Source organism: Trachypithecus francoisi, unplaced genomic scaffold (assembly GCF_009764315.1).
Source record: "Trachypithecus francoisi isolate TF-2019V2 unplaced genomic scaffold, Tfra_2.0 Lachesis_group11, whole genome shotgun sequence".
In the NCBI taxonomy this organism is placed as follows: Eukaryota; Metazoa; Chordata; class Mammalia; order Primates; family Cercopithecidae; genus Trachypithecus; species Trachypithecus francoisi.
The window spans coordinates 127109974-127133815 of NW_022681456.1; the positions used below are offsets into that span (position 1 = coordinate 127109974).

Here is a 23842-nt window from a genome sequence, read left to right on the forward strand (position 1 = left end):
AGACCTTTGACCTCCTCACTGTTACACATAGTCTACTCAATAATTCCAACTCTGGACTAGCCAGTGATTGCTGGCTATGCTTACCATTAGGGGATCCTGTTCCTCTTGCCATACCCAGTAATGACTCAAGATATATATCCAATACTTCCTGTACAATCATTCCCCCCCTTCGAGTACAGCCCCTCGAATTCTCTAACTCCTCGTGCATCTACTCTCCGTTTCTCAATAATTCCTACGACATTGACGTAGGCATAGCTGAGTTCACTAATTGCTCTATTATCACTAATGTTTTCCACTCGCTGTGTGCCCCAAACAGTTCAGTTTTCATATGTGGCAACAATAGAGCATATACATATTTGCCCACAAATTGGACAGGACTTTGTATCCTAGCCGCCCTTCTGCCAGATATAGACATTATTCCTGGAGATGAGCCTGTACCTATTCCGGCCATAGATCATTTTTTAGGAAGAAACAAGAGGGCAATACAATTTATCCCCCTACTTGTAGGATTGGGCATAACCACTGCTGTAACAATGGGGGCTACTAGTCTAGGGGTTTCTGTTACTCAATACACCAAATTATCTCGCCAATTAATCTCAGATATACAGGCCGTCTCAAGCACTATACAGGATCTACAAGATCAAGTAGACTCCCTGGCCGAAGTAGTACTCCAGAATAGGAGAGGCCTAGATTTATTAACCGCAGAACAGGGAGGTATCTGTTTAGCTTTACAGGAAAAGTGCTGTTTTTACGCCAACAAGTCCGGGATCGTCAGAGACAAAATCAAACGACTACAAGAAGACTTAGAAAAACGATGAAAAGAGATGATTGATAACCCACTCTGGACTGGTTTCCATGGACTCCTCCCTTATATCTTACCATTATTGGGCCCCCTGATTTGTTTGTTACTCTTACTTTCTTTGGGACCTATGATCTTCAATAAGCTCATGACATTTATTAAGCAACAGATCGAGGCTATCCAAGCCAAACCCATCCAGGTCCATTATCATCGCCTAGAACAGGAAGATTACGGTGGTCCACACTTAAGCTTGCTATAAACCACCTTCCCTGTGCGCTGAACTGGACAGCCAATGATGGGTAAGAGAGTGTCATCTCTCACTAACCTAAGACAGGAGGGCCGTCATAGCTATTGCCTAATCCCATGACGGGTACCAGTGAAGAGATGTGTCACTCCAACCTAAGACAGGCGCAGTTCCCGAGGGGCTATCTTCTAGTTACTAATAATATAAAAAAGGAGGACCTGTCCGGTGCTGTGAGGTTTGGAAATTGCTGCAGCCTCTGTTGCTTAAATTCCACATTATAAAGACAAGATGGCGCACTTCCTGGTTCTTCATCATCAACCCTTCCCGCGCCCGCGAACTTTTCCCGCCCGCGGGTAGATTACCTCCCGCGTCCGGATATATCTAAGTCTACCGAGCATGCGTCCAGTGACGTCTCTCATTATTCCCCTCCCCTCCTGCTCTGAGCCCTCCCTCTTACCTGGCAGCATATATAAGGCATTACACCGCCGCCATTAAACAAGACTTGATCAGAATACTGTCTTGTCTCCATTTCTTGTGTCTCTTGTCTCTCATAATTCCCACCCCCTCCTTCAAGGTCTGTGTTAATGATCCCGCTGGACGGGACACCGAGGCCCTGAGTGGAAGACTGACACCAGAGGCAAAAGGGTTGCCTACAAGGTCACCTTTCCATGTCACCCCTCCTCACTCCAGGTCCAGTGATCAGGTAGGTGTTCAAAATAATTCGGCCTGATTCTTAGCCTGGTCAGATTCCAGAAAATCTGTAAGCAAGTGGTACTTAATTTGACCTGGAAAATCATTTTTCCAAAAGACACCTGATCTCTTTGTTGTGTTATATCCTGGTCCCTACAGATAATTTCCCTCCACAGAGCAAACTGAGCTAAAGTTCCCAGGGCATCCAGCCTCTGCGTGGAGTTTCCAGGAACATTTCCTGCTGCTTCCTCTATGACCTCTTCCTGGAAGTTGCAGGCACCCATAAGCAAGGACTCCCTAAGATGCCCACTTGCTTTCACAGGTCAGGAGATCGGGAGCCTTTGAGGCCTCGGCTCCCCTACATCCACTTGGAATCCCCGAGCAGTCACTTCTGCACCCAATACCTCCAAGAGAGTGGGGCAGAAGGGCAGGTGATTGCCCCTTAACTGGCCATCCAGCCACATCTGGACGGCTGGCCGCGCCTCTGCCAAAGGGGAAGAGACTCCGGCAGCCCCAGAGGAAGGCAGTGCTGACTCCCCAGCCCTGAGTAGATTCATACCACAGGCTGCGTTGGTCCTTCCCTGAGAGCTCTTCCAACAAGCATGGCTTACCTAAGGGCGGTACTGAGTGTCTAGGGAGAAATATTAAATACAAGTGGTGATGTCTCCCTCTAATGGACAGTCGTCAGAATGCGAATGTGTCTCGGAATCTTCAAGGAAAGCAGGAAGGGCTGGGCTGGAAGCTCCAGGGCGGATGTGTGCGGCTCAAAGATTCTCATGCATGGACCTCAGGTCACACACACAGCTTCTAGAGGAAGTTGTTTGCTTGCTTGCTTGTTTGTTTCATCATGTCCAGCACGTGGAGGTCTTGGCCATAAAGACAATCGCTCTCCATGTCTGACTGTAGCCTCACCGGCAGCCACAGGCAGGCTTGAAGCCAGAGCTCCCGGAGTGCTGCTCCCCTACCTTGGAAGCCACTTTCAGCCCCGCCTCACCGTGAACCAACCAGTCTCTCTTCCCTGAAGCTTGCTTTCCTCCATTTGCTAGGGGGTGTGGTGTGCAGGTCCACCAGCTGACCTCCCATCTCTAAAACGTTCTGACACACGAGGACTCCATAGAGATGACTGAATGAGTTCATGGCTCCTTGTTCATCTAAGAGGCAGCCAGCAGGACTGTTCATGGCCTTCTACACTTGGAGGGAGCCCGGCAGCCACACACACTTTCATGAACGTCACCACACTTTGCTGTCGCGATGACCATCGGATTCACCTTATCCTCACCTCTCCCACTTCGCCCCAGCCACCGGGTAGGCTTTGTGTTCTGAGATTGAGCTAAGAGAGAGAGGTCCTTCTCTGTAGCCCACAAAGCCAAAGACTCCAGGCCCAGGGTTCAATCAGGGCTGCTGGCTTGGCCTAGGAGCACCATGAAAATGAAGCTGAGGGATTCCAGGCTTCCTCAGCGGAAAGAGAAAGTCTACGTGACCCGTCCCATAATAGTGATGATAATAATGATGATGGTTAACACTTATGCATGCTTCCTGCCGGGCAGGTGACAGGAAGCACTATACTTACAACAACTCATTTAATCATCACAGCAACCCTATGTCACAGGTCATCCCAAAACCTGCCACTCTTGCCTGGACCCAGAATCACTGTAAAAAGAGCCAGAGTCACCTGGCATTTATAACTTCCTGCCACAGAGTACGGATGCTTCATAGGTGTGGAATTTACATGGATCTCCCTAGACAAGAGGACAGGGCTTCCATTTTCCAGCACGGACTTAGAAATCGGTTCACCCTTGGTTATTCTCGTGACAGTTACTAATCTCAGAATTACTAAGTGGGAAGAGACACTGGAGATGATCTGGTCCATTTCCCCATTTCCCAGGTGAGCTAAGTAGGGAATGAAGATGTGCAGTGCTGATGTGAATCCCACGGTGAGATCGTGGCAGGGCTGTGGCTAGCTCCCAAGTCTCTACGCTTCAGCCCAAAGCTTTTCCACTCTCCCAGGCTGTGGCCGCCATGTACTCGAGGGAATGAACAGCCCTGAGGTCTCCCCTTCAATGACCCAGGAAGCCCCATGGTCATCAGTCAGCCCAACTGAGCTCTGGAAGCAGAATCTTTCGAATATCAGCCTACAGCACCCAAGAATGTCCTGGCAAATTGGTTCTCTGTTACCTCACCCTGAAAATAAAGACAAGAGTCACCCCTGGAGCAACGCATTCCAAAGACAAGCAGACAGCAGACAGCAGGGACAGCTGGAGGGCAGCCTGGGCCATCAGCCCTCCTGCTCGCATCATGGTGGGTGGCCATTCTCCATCATATGTCCACTCTGGAAGAGACCACCCTGGCCCCTGCTTAGGAGCTGTGATGGACGTGTTCTCGGCCTCCCACTGGTTTTTCTTCTTTTCTCCAGAATGGTTTCAGGTCCTTCTGCTGAGGCACTCCACACACCCAGCTTTCCCTTCCCCACCACCTCTATCCCAGAGTATCTGGTCTCTTGCTTCCCATTTTGGAGTAGCTTCCAGCAGATGTCACTTGCCAGCTGGAGTCAGTGCCAGTTATATCCCCAACATTCCTAGGAGTGGCTAGGTGGAAGGACCACCTTCCAGATAGTCTGTCTCTATTGCTCTGTCGCCATAGACTTGGTGGCATTTCCCTGGCCCAAGGGCACTTTAGGGTTCTCTAGCTACTTTCTTGTGGGTGCTCTGTCACATGGTCAGCCAAGAAGCAGACCTGGCCTGCTCTAGTGTGAGTGTGGAGAGTGGGAATGTGAAGAAGGTAGTGAATAAAATTGGGGGGTGGGTGTGTGAAGGGCAGGAAGGGTGAGAGACTAAGAATGAATCACAGATGCTCAGATGCCTCCCACCCCGACATGGGGTCAGGAAGACAAGCAGAGAGGGCAAGGACAGTGTCCCCTCTCACTGGTTTCCTCGAGAGAAAGGTGGAAGCTGGGACATGGAGTCCAGCCCCGCTAGACCTGCTCTGAAACGTGGAGGAGCGTCGGCCGGCATCACAGCCTGCTTCACCGGCTAGGGTGGCCCCGCAGACCAGCCTCTGGGAGCTGTGGGAGGGGTGGCAACCAGCCTCAAGCAGCAGCCAGGGAGGGGGGTCCGGCCTCCAGGGCCCAGTTGCTGGTTCAGCTGCCTTTCTCTTCTTCCACTCACCACTCAAGTTCACCACCGCGGAGTCCTCCTGGCCTTCGGTTTCTCTCACGCCCACTCCACATCCAGTTCCTTCTGTTGGCACACTCTGCAAAATGATCCAGATCTGTCCGTGTCTCACCACCTCCACTGCAACAACCTAGTTCAAACCATCCGAAGCTCTCTGCTGGATTATTCAAACGGCCTCCTCACGGGTAACTCTGTTACAATTTACCTCCGGTCATTTCCTGTCTCTGCTCAAAACCCTGGAAGAATGGCTTCCCCTGCACCTCAGAGTACCAGCAAAGTCCTGCAAGGCCCTGGCTGATGGGCCCCACTCTCCACCACTCAGCTGTCCCCGGTCCCACCTCCTGCTCTCCTGGTGGTTCACTGTCCCCCGCATGCCACAGTGCCCTCCTTGCTGTTCCTGGAACACGCCAGCCACACACCCACCTCAGGGCCTTTGCACTTAAACCTCCTCCGAGAACATTTCTAACCCCGGCACCGCACACCTACCTGGCTCCCTTTGGCCTCATTCTGCTCTTTATGCAAACATTACCTTGTAAGTCATACTTCTGTGTCTCCCTGCTTTAAGCTGCTGTCCACCCCCGACCCCGACACACACACACACGCGCGCGCACACTCCTGCTATATTCTCTGCATTCTCTAGCCCCCCTGCTTGATTTTCCTCTGTTGCCTATACTCACCTAGCATACAACATATTTTAGTTATTTATTGTATTGTGCACCTTTCTCCCCAACCAGAACCCAGCCTTCGTAGGGGCATGGGCTCTTGCTGCTTTTATTCATTTCATTCACCTAGAAAAGTGCTCAGTACATAGTAGGCACTCAATGAACGTTTGCTGAATGATGAGCAAATCAATGTTTCATTCACCTGGAAAAGTGCTCAGTACATAGTAGGCACTCAATAAACGCCTGCTGAATGATGAACAAATCAATGTTAGACACAGTTTGGGAAACAGACCTTCACAGGAGGTGTCAGAATCGTTGGGTTTATTTAGTAGGAAATTGGGTAGAGTTCATCTAGTAGAGCTATTGGATTTATTTAGAGAAGCCTGGCAGAGAAAAGGTGTGTGTGTGTGTGTGCGCGCGCGTGCGCATGTGTGTGTGTTTTCAGGGATGTTTGACAACCACCTCCACTTGTAGTAAACAATGTGTGGGTCCCTGATTATTTGTAGGTAAGTGTTTTAACTGTATGTATTAACCAGACTCCTTCACTTATTTCCTCACTCGTTCATTCACCACACATTGTATGAGTGACAATTCTCTATCAGGTTCTCTGCTAGACACATGGCTAAGGCCACGGTCTCTGCTGTCCAGACTTCTGCAGCATGGCCAGGAAGCCCCAGCACCCAGGACAATGTGGGAGGGCGTAGCATTAAAGCAACTTGGAGCCCCAGCAACAACTCGTTAGGAAAGAAAATTCCACGCAAGAAAATCATCCTGATCCTTCATTTTGTCAGGAAGAGGAAGTGAATTTGAATGAGTGACTAGCAGCGGGAATGTCCCCCACCAGAGATCCCGGAAGAGTACAGGACTTGTTTGATTGTTGAGAAGTAACGTTACCTCCCTCCACTGAGGACAGGCCAAGAGAGAACAGCTGTCAGCTACAAGAACAACATGGGTGACTAGGAAGAATGTCCTTACTGCATCTGGGAGACCCCGCACACAGCATCATCTGGCCCCCGGGAAGTCCACGTGAAAAAAATAACTCAGGCCGGGCGCAGTGGCTCAAGCCTGTAATCCCAGCACTTTGGGAGGCCGAGACGGGCGGATCACGAGGTCAGGAGATCGAGACCATCCTGGCTAACACGGTGAAACCCCGTCTCTACTAAAAAATACAAAAAAACTAGCCGGGCGAGGTAGCGGGCGCCTGTAGTTCCAGCTACTCGGGAGGCTGAGGCAGGAGAATGGCGGGAACCCGGGAGGCAGAGCTTGCAGTGAGCTGAGATCCGGCCACTGCACTCCAGCCCGGGCGACAGAGCGAGACTCCGTCTCAAAAAAAAAAAAAAAAGAAAAGAAAAAAATAACTCAACCCTTTTTATTTGCTCAGTCATGTGTATATCAGAGGCAGGTAACTCTAAGATCATGGGTTATGCATCTTACTTTCTCGCAGAATGTCCCGTGTGTGGGCCAGGTCACGGCAGAGGGTGCTCAAGCCCTCTGTGGTCACAGATCTGGTGATCTGTGAGTGGCCATCACATCCTCCTGTGTAGTGAGGATGCCCAGCAAGCTGCAGGTGCTCTGAATTTCGGATCCCTGCCTACTCTTGCGGAGACCACTTGGCTTGTCTGCCTAACTTGGCCGTCGATATTTTCTCACGGCATAATGTACAGCCCCTGAGATTTTGCCATGTTTATTTGCCATATTCTTCCACAGCCACCCTTGTCCTGAGTGGGTCTGCCACATAACCATGCACGTCCCGGAATCCCCTGACCACCCCATAGCTGGTCTCTTTGCCCACCAGCTTTCACCCTGTTCCTACAGCTTCACCCCGACATTCTGGGCCCCATCTCTAGGGACAGCGGGTCTGGTCTCAGCTTTTTCTGGCTTGGTTGCTGCTTGTGGGAGGCCTCCAGAGGGGTATCAGGCCAGATCACCCAGGCAGGGGGTCTCGTCTTCTGAAGAAGTTGAGGGTTCAGCTGCTGTCAGAATTCTATGCGTAGATGTCCTTGCTTGCACCACCTGCCAGCATTTTTCCTGCCAGGGAGGAACCAGAACAAAAGGACGTGTAGTTAGCGATATAAGGGTGTGTCACAGGAGGGATGGAACTGAGAAACGTAGAAACAAGAGTGTGCTTCCTCACCCCGCTAGCATTTGCCTAGTGATCTCCTACCGGGTCCCCAGCCTTAGGCGCTCTGGTCTGTTCAAACTGTACCTCCCACTGCCACCCAGCGAACTCCGGCAACTAATCAGTGACTGTGAGCTTGTGCAACCTGAAGCCATTTCTGCCCGTGTTGTCCTTAATACTGCTGTCATTAATTCTCCACCTTTAATGGTCCCCGAGTCCCTCTAGAGTCCAGTCCAACCCGTGTGCCTGACTTCCAGGCCCCAGAAAGCACAGTCTCATCTGATCTATCCAGCTGCTCTCGCTGCTCCCTGACACCTCCTACCGTCCACATGGTCGAAGGGTCCCCTCTCGGACCCTCAGCCTGGACCAACATCAGGCGTGTTCCTCTCTCCCTGAAAGAGTTCCTGCCACCGCCTGGCTCCTCCTTACCCAACCCCTACACTGCCAGAATGTTCTCGAGTCTCCTTCCCACAATGCTGAGTCCAGTCCCTCTAGGCCCAGCTGAGCTCCTACAGCCAAGAGCCGCTTTGTTTGGGAAGTCCACGTAAAAAAATCACTCCACCCTTGATATTTGCCCACTCATGTGTATATCAGAGGCAGATAACTCCCAGGCAGACCAGTCCCCTGCATGACTGATCTCTCTGCTGCCTTTACCGTCTGGCCCACACTCTATTGCAAAGCCTGTGAGACATGCTGCCACAAGTCCTGTGTTTAACATCCGCCTCTACCGTGGCCTGGGCAAAGTTAAACTCCTCGCTTGTCATCCCTGACACAATGCATGTGTCTCTGTGACTACCGGAAAGTACTCCAAGAGCAAGCCAGAGTCGCCAAACCAGCAACCATTGTCATTTCTTTTTTTTTTTTTCTTTTTCTTTTTTTTTTTTGAGACGGAGTTTCGCTCTGTCGCCCAGGATGGACTGCAGTGGCCGGATCTCAGCTCACTGCAAGCTCCGCCTCCCAGGTTCCCGCCATTCTCCTGCCTCAGCCTCCCGAGTAGCTGGGACCACAGGCGCCCGCCACCTCGCCCGGCTAGTTTTTTGTATTTTTAGTAGAGACGGGGTTTCACCGTGTTAGCCAGGATGGTCTCGATCTCCTGACCTCGTGATCTGCCCCTCTCGGCCTCCCAAAGTGCTGGGATTACAGGCTTGAGCCACCGCGCCCGGCCACCATTGTCATTTCTGTTTCTGCATGTGAAACAGGAGAAACAACAACAAGGTGTTTGTGATCTGCTTTGCAAAAGGTAAATACGGTTTCCATAAACTCCAGTTGGTATCATGATTGCCCCCAGGCAATGGACTTCTGCAGAAGGAAAAGACTTCACATTTGTAATTTAAATCACTTGGGAGCAAGCCCAAAGGTCCATGACATGGAGTAACTTGTAATCTTACTCAAGCACAAATTTAACTATAAAGCCTGGTGTTCAGGACAGCAGTTTGCCTGGTGACTGTCACTGACTCTCTGGCGTCAGACTCACTAGGACATTGTCCAGGGGCTTCCCACTGGTTTCATCAGGGTGCAATAGCTCTTGCAAAGTGGTGAGAAAAAAAAAAAAGAGCAAAAATCTCTGTGTGCAATTCCAGTGGCCATCAGGTGAAAGGTAACCACCTTAGCAAAGGGTCAAAGTTTTCTTCGGTTGTTTCAAAGGGAAATGAACGCACATCTGATGGAGGAAAAGCCTGTACAAGCACTTCTGCATTCATAAATGTGGAGTTGTGTCAGGTGCCTGAACACAAGTTCTAAAGGCTAAGGGTCATTAGACTCAATTCTGCTATGAATGTAAATTAAACAGCAGGAGCGTTCTCCCTGGACTGTTCTATGGCTCCACCTACTGTATGTTCTTAGGGAATGCACCGTAATTTTTATATGAGCCCAAAGAAAACATCACTGGAGAAGTCCATCTGATCTAGAGTTTAAAATGGTTGATTAAAAAGTTGGCATCAGCCCAACCAACAAGGAGAAACCCCGTCTCTACTAAAAATACAAAATTAGCCAGGCGTGGTGGCGCATGCCTGTAATCCCAGCTACTCGGGAGGCTGAGGCAGGAGAATTGCTTGAACCCAGAAGGCGAAGGTCGCGGTGAGCCGAGATCACATCACTGCACTCCAGCCTGGGCAACAAGAGCAGAACTCCGTCTCAAAAAAAAAAGTTGGATTTTTTTTTTTTTTTTTGGCTCCCTCCTGAAACCCTACAAAAATAACAGCAGAGGAAGTTTTTACAGAGAAGAGAGGAGGTAAATTACACAGACAAAGAAATCAGAATAGTGGATGAAAATATTAAAAGCCAATTTGCAGACGATGGAAAGCCCCTGGAGAAATAGCATTTTACTTGGGAGGGGGCAAGATTTAAAGCCTGAGTCCCTGCTGATGCCAATGAAATACAACCTGATTTACCCCCAGGAACCTATAAAGGCTCAGGAGTTGAGGGTGTCAGGTGCCACAGAAGCAGGGTTGAGGGGCAGAGCTAAAAACTGGTTGCAGTTAGACACACCTTTTCAGGTCTCCTTTGCAACCTCACAAAGCCAAGCACCTACTCATCCTACCGCCTTGTCAAAAGATGTGAAATTTATTCTGGAGAAACTATACTGGAAGGGCCTAGACTCAAGGAAAGGTGGCATCGTATAAGGCTTTGGAGGAACCGTACCGAAGGCAAGGAGTTAAGTGTGAGGGGAAATCCCACATGTTGAATGGTGAGACACTTGGCCACTTCCCTTGCTCTGCTCCCAGGGTAATATCAAATGGCCAAGTTGGGGAATATTTTCATGGAAAAACCGAAGGATTCCAAGCAAAAAAAAAAAGGCCTGTAGACACTGGAGGCCCCCAGTGAGACAGCCTGATCCCAGTTTCATCACTCTGCAGTCAGCTCACCACTCCACAAGCTCCAAAGACACAGAGATTCCAGTAAGCTTCTTAGTACTTCACTCGTGAAAATGAACAGAGATCCTCAAATTACAAACATCTGAGGAAAAGCCTCTGAAAGGTCAAAACCAAAGATGGAAACTCAGAGAAAACAGAAAATTCCAGAAGCAAGAAAAAACTTCAGATATATTAAAAATCCTCAGATAAATAAGATGAACTATTTTATCCATGAAATAAGAAGAGGCTGCTATTATAAAAAGGAACCACCCAAAAAGAAGAAAATAATTCTTTGGAAATTAAAAATATGACAGCCAAAATCAAAATTTCAATAGAAGAGCTAGAAAACAAAGTTGAGGAACTCTCCCAGAAAGCAGAATGGAAAAGAATAGAGAAGAAATAAGGAAATTTGAGAACCAGCCCAGGGGATCCAAAGTCTAATAACAGAGTTATAGGAAAAGAGAACAGGCAAAAACAGAGAACATTATTAAAGAAATAGTTTTTTAAATGTTCAAGAATTGAAAACATGCATTGCCAGACTCAGAGTGCCCACTGAATACCCAAGAAAATGGATAAAGATAGACCTACATCGAGGTATAGCATCATGAAATTTGGAAATTAAGATATCAGATTTTACCAGAAACATCATTAGAAACTAGAAGACAATGGAGGTGGTTTTCAACCTGAAATGCCATCCTCATCAAAGCAACTACTTGCAGCACAGAGGCGGAGGGAAATATTTGGACAGTAGTAAAGGGGTGTTCCAGGACAAAGGTGAAGCAACAGGCCTAGGCCATCCTGAAGCAGGGGGACACAGTGGCCCCGGAAGTCAAGATGAAGGTGAGAGAGAGCCTGGTGCATTTGCATGTAAGAGGAGATTTACGTTTCTGGTGGGAAGTTTCCTGAACCCTACTCTCCATTTGGGTATCAGTGATAGGTATATAGAATACCAAAGAAAAAAGAAGATATTCAGTAACTCCAGAAGAAAGCAAAAAGCAGTACAAGAAAGGAAACAGAATGACAACACTGCACATTATGTGGCTCGAGGAGGAATACTATTGACACCATCATAATAAAGGAGGATGAACGCTGTACTAGTAAATATGTTATTTATATTACAGTGGGTTGAGATGGGTGTGTGTCTATATTGTGGAGAGTAACGGTGGGTGGTGTAAGAAAGCTCAATCCTTATCTTCCATAGTTGGAAGTCAATTTTCCTAAGACTTAAAAAATAAAAATTAAAAAGCAATATAAGTGTGTTACAGGTCTAGCATTCCTAATCCCAAACTCCAAAATCCAAAATCCAAAATGCTCCAAAATCTGAAACTTGTTGAGTGCCAACATGAAGGAGTGACACCTTTGCTTTCTGGTAGTTAAATGTACACAAACTTTGTGTCACGCACAAAGTTATTGAAAAATTACCTTCAGGCTATGTATACAAAGTGTATATGAAACATAAATGAATTTTGGTTTAGATTTGGGTACTATCCCCAAGATACCTCATTATGTATATGCAAATATTCCACACACAAAAAAAACTCTAAAATTGGAAACATGTCTGGTCCAGGTACGTGAGATAAAGGATTCGCAACCTGTACCGAGAAATCCAGTGACAAATGTAGAAGAAACAGCTAAAGAATTCCAAGAAATTGTTTCTGAAGGATGCAACATAGGGACAAGGAAGGGTAGGGCAGGGGATTGTTACTGTTGTTATAAGCCTTATTGAAATAGTTTACCTTTTTACCCTTAGGCTAATATTTTAATTTAAAAGAAAAGAAATGACACATGAAAATGGCCCCAAACCGAGTCTCTAGACTGAAGAACCTGAGTTCTGAGGCTGCCAGATTTAGCAAAAACAAGCAAAAAGGACACTAGTTACATTTAAATTTTATATAGTGAGTCATCTTTCAGTACAAGTATGTCCCAAACATTGTAAAAATTACTCCTGGTTTATCTAAAATTCAAATTTAACGGGCATCCTCTGTTTTTTCTAGGAACCCTATGCCTAATATCCAACACATTCACAACAATGCACTTAACCATGATTGCAGAGCATCCATAAAGAGCAAATCTTAACAACCTGCAGAGGGAGACAAGTTCATGTACAAAGAAATCAGAGAAGCCTTGACTTCTTGCAGCAAGGGTGGAGGTTAGGAAGCAGCAGAGCAATGCTTTCAAACTTCTAAGAAATCATGATACCCATTCTGGAATTTCACGTCCATCCAGTTATTAATAAAGTTTAAGAACTGGATAAAGGCATTTTGAGGCATGAAAGCTCAAAACTCTACTTCCCATTTACCCTTTCTTACCCTACTGAAGGGTGTGTCCAATCCAGAGAAGAAATAAACCAAGAAAGAAGAAACATATAGTCCAGAAAAACGAAGACCCAATGTAGAAGGGAAGGAAAAGAATTCCCAGGACACCAGCTGTCCAGGACAGAGAGAAAGCAGGCAAGACAGTGGGGGAGGGAAGGCTCCAGAATGGAAGGCTCCAGGGGGAAAGGAACCAAATGGTCCACAGCCTGATGCATCTGATCCCATGGAAAACCATGTTCAGAGGGCTTTTTCCAACTCCGTTGGCAAATCTGGAAAGAATTATAAACAGAAACACTGAAAATTAAGCAGGTGAAGAAAATGAGGTAATTATTAACAAAATGTTCACAAGACATTAAATTAACATTATAATATACTGCTTCACAATGCAGAAAATAGTCTTTGATAGTGATAGTGACAGACACACTGAACACTGATTTAACCAAAAAATTATGGCGGAGGTAGAGAAAGTGGTAGAGGACATATGGCTTCACGTACAAAGGCAAGAGGTAATGCCCATCACGCAGAGTCACAGTCCTTACGGCAGCCCAAAGGCCATATGCAATCTGTGTCACCCTGGCTTACCCCACCCAAATTACTCTCCTCCTCATTCACCTTCCTGCAGCAGTAAAGGCCCCTTTGCTGTTCTGTTCCTCAGCTACCCTATGTCCTCCCACCTCAGGGCCTTTGCACTTGCTGTTCCCTTTGCTTAACCTGCCTCTTCCCCCATTATCCACAGGGTCCAGTCTTCCCATCCTTCAGGTTCTGTGCTCAGATGCCGTCTTCTCAGTAAGCCTACCCCTTCTCCCACTCTGTTATTTAACACTGTACTTCTTCCCTGACATTCCCTACATTACCTCTGCTGTCGTTTACTTTTCTCCACATTATTTATAATCATCTCTACAAAGGGCACCACCTCATTATAACAAGATGGTTATAGTAATATTTTATGTAAACATTTGTTTATTTTCCCTACTGGAATGAAAGCACCATGAGGACAGGGAATTCTGTTTGCTACATGTATCCATAATTTGTTTGCTGATGCATCCATGGTTAGAACAGAGTGACTGGCACATAGTAGGTGCTTTAGAAATATTTGTTAAATGAAAAAGTAAATCAAGAAAGAGTCACATCTACATTTACTGAGGAAAAATAAAGGTCAATCCCAGAAAACAAACTTAAAATAATTGAAAGTGGTCCCTCTATGGACTGGCTTCATGGTAAGGGAGAGAGAGACATGGGCAAGCTGGTATTCCCTGGAAGCCTTATACTATTGATATGGTTTTGGATCTGTGTCTCTACCCAAACTTTATGTCAAATGTAATCTCCAATATTAGAGGTGGGTCCTGGTGGGAGGTGACTGGGTAATGGGGATGGATTTCTCATGAATGGTTTAGCACCATGCCCTTAGTGCTGTCCTTGAGATAGCGAGTGAGTTCTCATGATACCTTGTTGTTTAAAAGTATATGGCACTGCCCACCTTGCCCTCTTGCTTCTGGTTTCGCCATGTGAACTGCCTGTTCCCACTTTGCCTTCTACCATGAGTAAAAGCTCCCTGAAGCCTCCCCAGAAGCAGATGCCTCCATGCTTCCTGTACAACCTGCAGAACTGTGAGTCAATTAAACCTCTTTTCTTATAAATTATCCACTCTCAGGTATTTCCTGATAGCAACGCGAGAATGGCCTAACATAACTATTGTTTGTCTTTTCAAACTGTGTGCATATATTACTTTAATAAAAAGTAAAGAATCTTTAAAAACATGATTACTGTTTTGCCCTCCACCCAAATCATTTTTCATTCCAATACCAAAATGAAGTGACTATCGAATTATCTACTATTTTGTATTATTAATGCCTGGAAGTCATCCTCTTCCTCCCTTTCTGTCTATCCCACCACCTCCAATTGATTCCCAAGTACCAAAGCTTTCACCTTCCCAAAGTTCTCAAACCCATTCACCTTTTTCCATCTCCATCACTACTGCCCTAGTCCCATCTTCCACCTGGCCATGGACACAAGTTTTATCATTGGTCCACCTGCATCCATCCAGTCCCTCCAATCCATTACACTGTGGCCAGACCCACAAATCCGATCGTATTACCCCATCTGATATGGTTACGCTGCGTCGCCACTCAGATCTCATGTTGAATTGTAATCCTCAATGTTGGGGCAGGACCTGGTGGGAGGTGATTGGATCACAGGGGTGGATTTCCCCCTTGCAGTTCTCATGATAGTGAGTGAGTTCTCATAAGATCTGGTTGTTTGAAAGTGTGGAGCACTGCCCCTTTTGCGCTCTCTCTCTCTCCTGCCGCCACGTGAAGACATGGTTGCTTCTCATTCACCTTCCCACCATGACTGCAAGTTTCCGGAAGCCTCTCTGGTCCTGTTTCCTGTAGAGCCTGTGGAACTGTGAGTCAATTAAACCTCTGTTCTTCGCAAATTACCCAGTCTCAGGTAGCTCTTTATAGCAGAGTGAGAACTACCAAACCATTTCACCACCCCACCACTTGAAACCCACCTGAGGCATTCATCCTGTGGCTCCAAGGCTGAAGACAAAACTCGTAACCTGTGGACCTAGCTCCAAGCTCAGCGTGCTCATACTTACCATGTTCCTCTCATCATGGCGCCTTTGGATATACGATTGTCCCCTCTCCCTGGAATGTGGTTTCTACCTCCTCTGACTATTTAACTCCTGTTATCATTCAAATATCAGCTAAAATGTCATTGAGTTAAATGTCCCTAATTTGGACTTTCATAGCAGTTTTGTGGGTATCAGTTCCCAGTAACATGTGCACAGTTGCAATTTTACATTTGGGCTTAATGGATTAACATCTCCTTCCACTCCTCCTCCTCGTCAGCACACATACACACACACACACACACACACACACACTTAAGCTCCATAAAAAGAAGAAATCTTTTGTTTCATGTATCACTATATCTCCAGTGCCTAGAAGACAGGAGGACCTCAATACATACATGCTGAAAAATTTGTATGATACACTATGCTTTCCTATGGCAACAACCAGTATGTATTGCTTTGGTTTAATTAACATTTATTCATCTGTCTCATCTCTACCCTAAAATTCTACAACTTGAAGATTGCATGTTTTTTCTTTGAATGCCCTGTTTCCCTCTCTCCTCTCTGTATTACCAGTCCCCATTTTTAGATCTAAAATTTAAATTTCTGGAAAGGAAATGTACTGACCGAAAGGGTGCAAAAGATCATGTGTTGCATGGGTTTCTACGCCGACAAGCCAACATGGTACAAAACCCTCCTTCACACTTTAGGCCTTTTAGACATAATCATTGATGGCATATTTGCAGCACTTCATACATGATCTTTAAATACGTTACCTTCCTTTGCACTTCAATACATACTCAATTGGCTGAATTCCACTGAACATCTGATAGAACACTTTAGGCAAATCTAATGATTTTCATCTTGCCTCAAGTCTATTAAGTTTTAACACCTATGCTTTGTGCTGCAGATGTCTCTAGTTTCTTCTCACTCTTATACAATAAGGACAGAAAACTGCCAAAAGTAAGATTAAATAAATCTTATTAAATCTTTATTATTTATCTTATAATCTTAATAAATTGCCAATTTATTGTGCATACAGCATTATTATACAGAAAAGATGGTGATACTGGCTGGCTGATGGGGCCGCCATAAGAATGCTCATCTGTCACCTAATACACACGATTCTAAATTCAGCATAAGATGGGGGCATTAGGGGACTCTAAATTTGAATGTCAAATGTTGAGCATCGCTTGTTTATACTCCTTGTGCAATGAGGTACTGCCTGATAATCCAATATTAATGTCACCCTTTGCTGAGTAAAATGAGTTTAAATTCATTCCTTCTTTTTCTTCCTGCTTATCAGGACTATATGATCAACCAAATATTCTTTAAAGTTCCTTCTAAGGAGTAAGACTACCAGGCTGTCTTCCTTAAATAAGCTCCCCTTCAGACAAAAGCTACAATCAACACGGGCAGTCCTAAATTTTTCTGTTCGCAATAAAATACAATTGAGAATCTTCCTTGTGTGCACTAAAAACACCCAATCCTCTGCCTCCAGTTAGTCTCGGGCAATAGCTAGCTATTGAGGGACACATCCCTAAGTGGGCTGCACTCCCCAGAGCTTGGGCTACGCCACATCAGCAGGGAATTCTGGGACCAGAATCTGAACCATCCTTCTTGCTGACCCAGTGCGTACCACTGACCAATCTCAGTCTTGTTGGAGTTAGGCTCAACAGATGTTTCCCAAGCATTCTGCCATTTCTGTGACTGATGTGGAACATGTCATCCCTTAAAACCTCGAGCTTGGTAAAATTTTCTGCTTCCCTCAGATTTGTCACCAGAGCCCTGTGCATTCATTCCCAGGAGGTAAAGAAGTGGCATGCAACAAGCTAGGGCTACAGCCACTCTGGCTGGTGTGAGATGGTATCTCATTGTGGGTTTGACTTGCATTTCTCTAATGATGAGTGATATTGAGCTTTTTTCATATGCTTGTTGACCGCGTGCATGCCTTCTTTAGAAAAGTGTCTGTTCAGGTCTCTTGCCCACTTTTTAGTGGGGTTGTTACCTACAGGAAAATTATCCAGACACTCTCAAGGGTCACTTTATCTTTAAGAGAATATCTATCATAATTATCAATGAAATGCAAACAAAATACCATTTTAGGCCCAAATCAACTGCTTCCTTCTACAACTAGAATATTCAGGAATGACATAAACACTTTCACACAGAGCTTACGATTTTTCCCTGTTTGCCTCATTATAACTTTTCATGATGGAAGTTTTTTCTCTTCCAAAAAAAAAGTACACACTCATTATGAATAATTCATCGACTTCAGAAAACTATAAAAAAGAAACAAAAATTGTGCATGTCCCTTCTACCCAGAAAAAAACAAGCACTTTGCCTTTGGAGTCACATAAACTTGGTCTTAGGCCAGTTGCTCGGTGGCCTCCTCTGATAAATGGAAATTATAATTGAAGCTACTCCACAATGGGAGGATTTAAGATAATGTTGATATAAGGCACAGTGTTCTGTAACTACTAGCCATGACTATTATTATTAATATACATCCAATCTTTTTTCTATGCGTGTATACATATATGTCAATGGGCACGTTTTCTGTTGCCACAAGGTGGCTTTTGTTTCCTGAATAGTTATTTAGAAAATACATTGCTGGCCGGGCGCGGTGGCTCAAGCCTGTCATCCCAGCACTTTGGGAGGCCGAGACGGGCGGATCACGAGGTCAGGAGATCGAGACCATCCTGGCTAACACGGTGAAACCCCGTCTCTACTAAAAAAAAACAAAAAATTAGCCGGGCGTGGTGGCGGGCGCCTGTAGTCCCAGCTACTCCGGAGGCTGAGCCAGGAGAATGGCGTGAAGCTGGGAGGCGGAGCTTGCAGTGAGCCGAGATCGCGCCACTGCACTCCAGCCTGGGCGACAGAGCAAGACTCCTTCTCAAAAAACAAAAAAAAGAAAATACATTGCTTTGATAAATAAATACAGTTGACTTTGAACAACTTGGGAATTAGGGTTGACGACTCCCGAGCAGTTGAAACTTTGCATATAACTTTTGACTCCCCCAAAACTTAACTACTAATAACCTCCTGTTGACCAGAAGCCTTGCTGATGACACAAAAAGTCATTTAACACATATTTTGTATGTTATATGTATTATGTAGTATATTTTTACAATAAAGTAAGCTAGAGAAAAGAAAATGTTAGGAAAATAATAAGGAAGAGAAAATAGAGTTACTGGTTATTAAGTGGAAGTGTATCATCGTAAAGGTCTTCAACCTCATTGTCTTCACACCGAGTAGGCTGAGGAGAAGTAGGAAGACGAAGGGTTGGTCTTGCTGTTCCAGGGGTGGCAGAAGCCGAAAAAAATCCATGCATAAGTGGGCTCATGCTGTTTAAACCCATGTTGTTTACAGGTCAACTGCATTCAATTTATTAAGATTATAAATCTTTAAACCAAGTCTTCCTTAAGCTTTTGAGTTCAATGCACAAATTTTATTATTCTATGCATAAGCAGAGTTTGCCTGCTTTTTTATGTATATTATGCCTGAACTCCTGAGAGCCTTTGAAAGCAATCAGAACAGGAGAACATCTTTAAGGGTATGTATTATGGACCAATGTTTGTGTTTCCCCAAAACTCATATGCTGAAGCCCTACATCTCAGGATGCCCATAAGGACCTCTAAGTAAGTAGTCAAGGTTACATGAAGTAATAAGGGTGGGGTCCTAGTCCCATGGGATTGGTGACCTCATAAAAAGGGGAGAGACACTGGAGCTCTTTCTCACTCTATGCACAGAGGAAAGGCCATGTGCATCCTCAGTAAGAAGGCAGTCATCTGCAAGCCAGGAAGAGAGCCCTCACCAGAAACCAATTTGCTGACAGCTTGATGATGGATTTCTAGCTACCACAGCAGTTAAAAAATAAGTCTCTGTTATGGAAGCCTCCAAGTGTATGGCATTTAGTTATGGCAGATAGGTTATGTGCTCTGTTCAAAATCAGGCAGCAGATCAACAGCAAATAGACATAATGAAGTTTCTCATTTTTCAGAGGCAACTGAGTAAACTGGACCATCATATCCCATTTCATGTAGGCTACACTTGAAAAGCAATAAGACATCAAGAAAAGCAGCTGTCTTCAGTCGCTGCTCTGCAAATAGTATCACTCTGTAAACTCACTGGTAGCCCCCAGTGTGTATAAGGTGCCATGCTGCCACCTCCCAGTATCAAAGGCAGGGAGCACGGCTCCTAGACAAGCCAGGAGCCACAGATGCTGCAGGGTTTGTTTCTGAATAAACCAATGAATACATCAAACATCTCCACTCAACTTGATTCCCAGGCAGCTCTGAAATTTTTATGGAGGACATTCCAAGAACAAAAGAGACACTGTTCCTTACCACCCCCTCCAAGCAGTCTGAGGAAGGAGTTCTTAGGCTCCTGGAGAGGGTCAAGGGGATGCCATTGTGGCCACGGCCACAAGAGGTGGAACTTATGGGACCCTGCAGCCGAGGCCAGTCAGATGATGATAACCACCCCATCCCTCCCCACCTTATGCCCTCTTAGTGGGTGTGCTTATTTTCTACTCTCTCAGAGCAGAACACTTGGAGAGCTGTCTCCGCAGCCTAGCGCAGCAGCACCCAAATACAAAGGTTCTCTTCAAACTGTCTCTGAGCTGCAGAGCCCACACTCAGGCCGTCTATCCATGCACTCCCAGCAGATGCTCAGTAAGTGACTGTAGCCTCTTCTGCTTGGGTTTCCATAAAAGCCTCCCATAGGTGGAGCAACGAGGAGTGCGTGGAGAGCAGTCCATACCCACACAGGTTGCATTGTCCACAGAGGATATTAAAACAATAATACTGGCCAAAAGTTGACCGCTTTTTATTTCCGTATGTGTCTCTGAGTAGAAAAAAATGCCAACTTCTTCCTCTGCTCTCACACCACAACCATTAGCACAGATTTCTGTGATAAAATCTTTGGGGATTCTTCCCCACCAACAGGCAAGCAATTGCAGCAGACACCGGCCGATGTCCTCCAATTCCATTCTGATGCTGTCTACCTGGAGACAGCATCAGATCCCATAGGTTGAGGGCTCAGCCCCACAAGACTGCCCCCAACTTCCAGTGCCAGTCACAAGCCCCAGGTTGCTTTGCCTGTGCTTCCGAGGGACTGGTTTTATACACTGGAGTTGCCATGACCCCCTCCTTGGGTTTGCTTAATTTGCTAGAGTGGTTCACAGAACTCAGGAAACTTACTTACATTTATGGGTTTGTTACAAAGGATAGTGATGAAGAGATGCACAGGGCAAGGTATGGAGAAGGGGCACAGAGCTTCTATGCCCTCTCAGGGTGTGCCACCTTCTAGGAACCTCAATGTGTTCAGCTATCCAGAAGCTCTTTGAAACCAGTCCTTTTTGGAGTTTTTATGGAGGCTTCATTACATGGGCATGAGTGATTTAACCACTGGCCATTGATGATTGCCTTGACCTTCAGCCCCTCACCCCTTGGCAGGGCAGGATTGCAAGTTCTAGCCCTATAATCCTGCCTTGGTCCTTTCAGTGACCAGCCACTGTCCTGAAGCTATCCAGGGGCTGCCAGCCATCAGCAAACTCGGTGACATACAAAAAGACATCACTTTGGAGATCCCTATGCCAGGAAACAGGATGAAGACCAAATATATATTCCACAATATCACAGTTAGCAATTATAAGCAATGTCAATGACAAAATATTTCTCCTGGGTGAGCCGCCTGGGCATGTCTCCCTGCAACTGGCTATATCAGACACTGCTCCCACTGGGTCCCCTCCATGCTAGTCTCTCCCACTGCCATCTTGCTTCAGCCAGAGGCATCATTCCTAAATGTGACCTGAGCATGTCACTTTGATCTAAAACTCCTGCTTGCTCCCATGGCCTTCAGAATGAATCCCACTTCTAAGCAGCTTCATGACTCTTCACGATCTTGAATCCAACTTATTTTTCTAGCCTTTCCTGCACCCTTTCTCTTACTCCATATAACCCAGGCTCCTGGGTCCTTGAACACAGCATCCCATTCTTGAGCCCCATGCCATTTCTCTTATTAAGAATTTTATTTTCAACAATGAAAATTCCAAGTCATCTTCCAAGGCCCTGCTGAAGTGTTAATTCCTCTGAGAAACCCTCCCTGACCCCCTCCAGTGCCAAGGAAGAATTTGTTGCTCTTCCTCACTTACCCAGACCACCCGTTACCTGCCTTCACAGTATCACTTACTTCAGAGTCCACCTGATCTACTCGCTGCGGGCAGAGTCCAATTAACAAGAGTGAGATCTGGTATAAAGACAGTGACTTTTGGCCAGGTGTGGTGGCTCGTGCCTGTAATCCCAGCACTTTGGGAGGCCAAGGCAGGTGGATCACCTGAGGTCGGAGTTCATGACCAGCCTGGCCAACATGGTGAAAGTCCGTCTCTACTAAAAATACAAAAAAAAAAAAAAAAAATAGCCAGGCATGGTGGGAGGCACTTGTAATCCCAGTTACTTGGGAGGGGGCTGAGGCAGGAGAATACTTGAACCCAGGAGGTGGAGGTTGCAGTAAGTCAAGGTTGTGCCATTGCACTCAAGCCAGGTAACAAGAGTGAAACTCCATCTCAAAAAAAAAAAAAAGAGAGAGTGACTTTTTATTCCATAGCTACCTTAGAGGAAGAAGTATAGGCTTCCTGCTTTAAGGGCACCACTTTGCCTTTGGAACAGCAAGAAGGTTCTTTTTAAAGGGGGCCTAGCATGAATGACAGGCAGGAGAGGAAGCCAGCAGGTGGGGGTACACATATTGGCTTTGGTGCCTTATCAATCAGACAGCTGAGTTGATGTCTTTGTGGGCAGAACTAGGTTGTTAAAGGCAGTCAAAACTCTCCAGGTGGGAGAGAGTTTCATAATAGGCAACTTTGGGTTGGAGATTGACTGTTGTCCCATGAGGAAGTCTCCTGGTGGGAGAATTCCACATAGATAGATGAAATTGCCCTGTAGGGAGTGTCTGCAGAAGGGGAGGTAAAGGTTAGAATTATATTTCCAAAGGGCTAAGTAGGAAATGGGGAACAGGGGGAAATGGAGAAAAAAAGGAAAGAAAAAATAATTTAGAAATATCATTCTCTTTTTCTTAGAAAAATTGGAGTACTCAGTTATACTTGCATTTATTAATTTCCCCCCATAGACTCCAAGAATGCTAAATTCCTAATCCCAGTAGTTGAACCCAATACATTGGTTAGGCTACATTTTACCAGTTAACACAACTATTGTGCCTTAAGTCAGTCCTCATACCCAGTTCACTTTTCAGTCCCTGACCCCTTGGGTCAGACCAGGCACCTTTCCTTTCTGTCCATATGATTCTCACTCCATGAAATCAGCTGGGCAAGAGGGCTTAGAACCACTTCTGGGTCTTGTTCTCTCACCCTCCTGAAAGTTGCCTCTAAAAGAGCTTGTCACAGATTTTGGCTCCAAGGTAGATGAGAGTAAGAGACCCCACTTTGGCCTGCAGTTCCAGTTGTGGGTTTCAACTCAGTCTTTTACTGGAGAACCCTGTATTGCAGGTAGCTGGGTCCTGCTTTGGATACTAATAAAGTGGTGCCTTGCTGCCTGCATTTGTCTTTACTGTCAGAACCCACTGGTGGTAAGGCATAGATAGCAGGGCGAGATCTGGGCCCTCATGTAAGCCCTAAAAGTCTGCGCTAAACTCCCAAACCCCTACCTCTACCATTTACCATCACTGTACTACAGTCAGCTGTTTATTCGTATCTGCCATCTAGATGTGACCTTCTTAGACTATTAAAGTTTTACTCACCTTTAATTCTCTGGTGCCTCACACATATAGGCTTACTATAAATGTCTATTTAAAAAAAAAAAAGTGGGTACAAGACACCATGTAAGTTTCTTCTTCCACACCCTACTAGTTCCCAACCCAGCTGTCACCCCCACCACTGCTGCCTTTGTGCTCTCAGAACCCCAATTTTGTTCAGGTTTCTGGAAGCCAACACTTCAAAGAAGACAGACTGGCTGGGCATGGTGGCTCATGCCTATAATCCCAGCACTTTGGGAGGCCAAAGTGGGAGGATTGCTTGAGCCCAGGAGTTTCAGATCAACCTGGGAAACATAGCAAGACCCTGTCTCTACAAAAAATAAAAATAAAAATTTATTAGCCAGACGTGGTGGGTGTGCCTGTAGTCCCAGCTATTCAGGAGGCCGAGGTGAGAGGATCACTTGGGCCTGAGACATCAAGGCTACAGAGAGTCATGATCATGCCACTGCACTCCAGCCTGGGTGACAGAACAAGACCCTGTCAAAAAAATTTTTAATTAAAAAAAGAAGACGACGAAGAAGGAAAAGGACAAGAAGAAGAAGACAAGTCCCTCCCAGCCTAGGGACGACTCTAAGTTAATCACGGTAATCCTAGCCTTTGGTCTATTCTTGTTAGGACAGCCCTGCCCTAACCACAGCCTAAGGAA

The 23842-nt window shown here is 45.9% G+C and overlaps 1 protein-coding gene across 1 annotated transcript in view; it reads right to left on the reverse strand.

The window, feature by feature from the left end:
* Positions 1-7233: 7233 nt before the first annotated feature.
* KCNA6 (potassium voltage-gated channel subfamily A member 6) overlaps positions 7234-23842 on the reverse strand; it is a 41345-nt gene continuing 24736 nt past the window's right edge. Inside the window, exon 2 of the mRNA XM_033223128.1 lies at positions 7234-7593. The gene's annotated coding sequence lies outside the window, so the exon portion shown is untranslated. The remainder of the gene's footprint in view (positions 7594-23842) is intronic.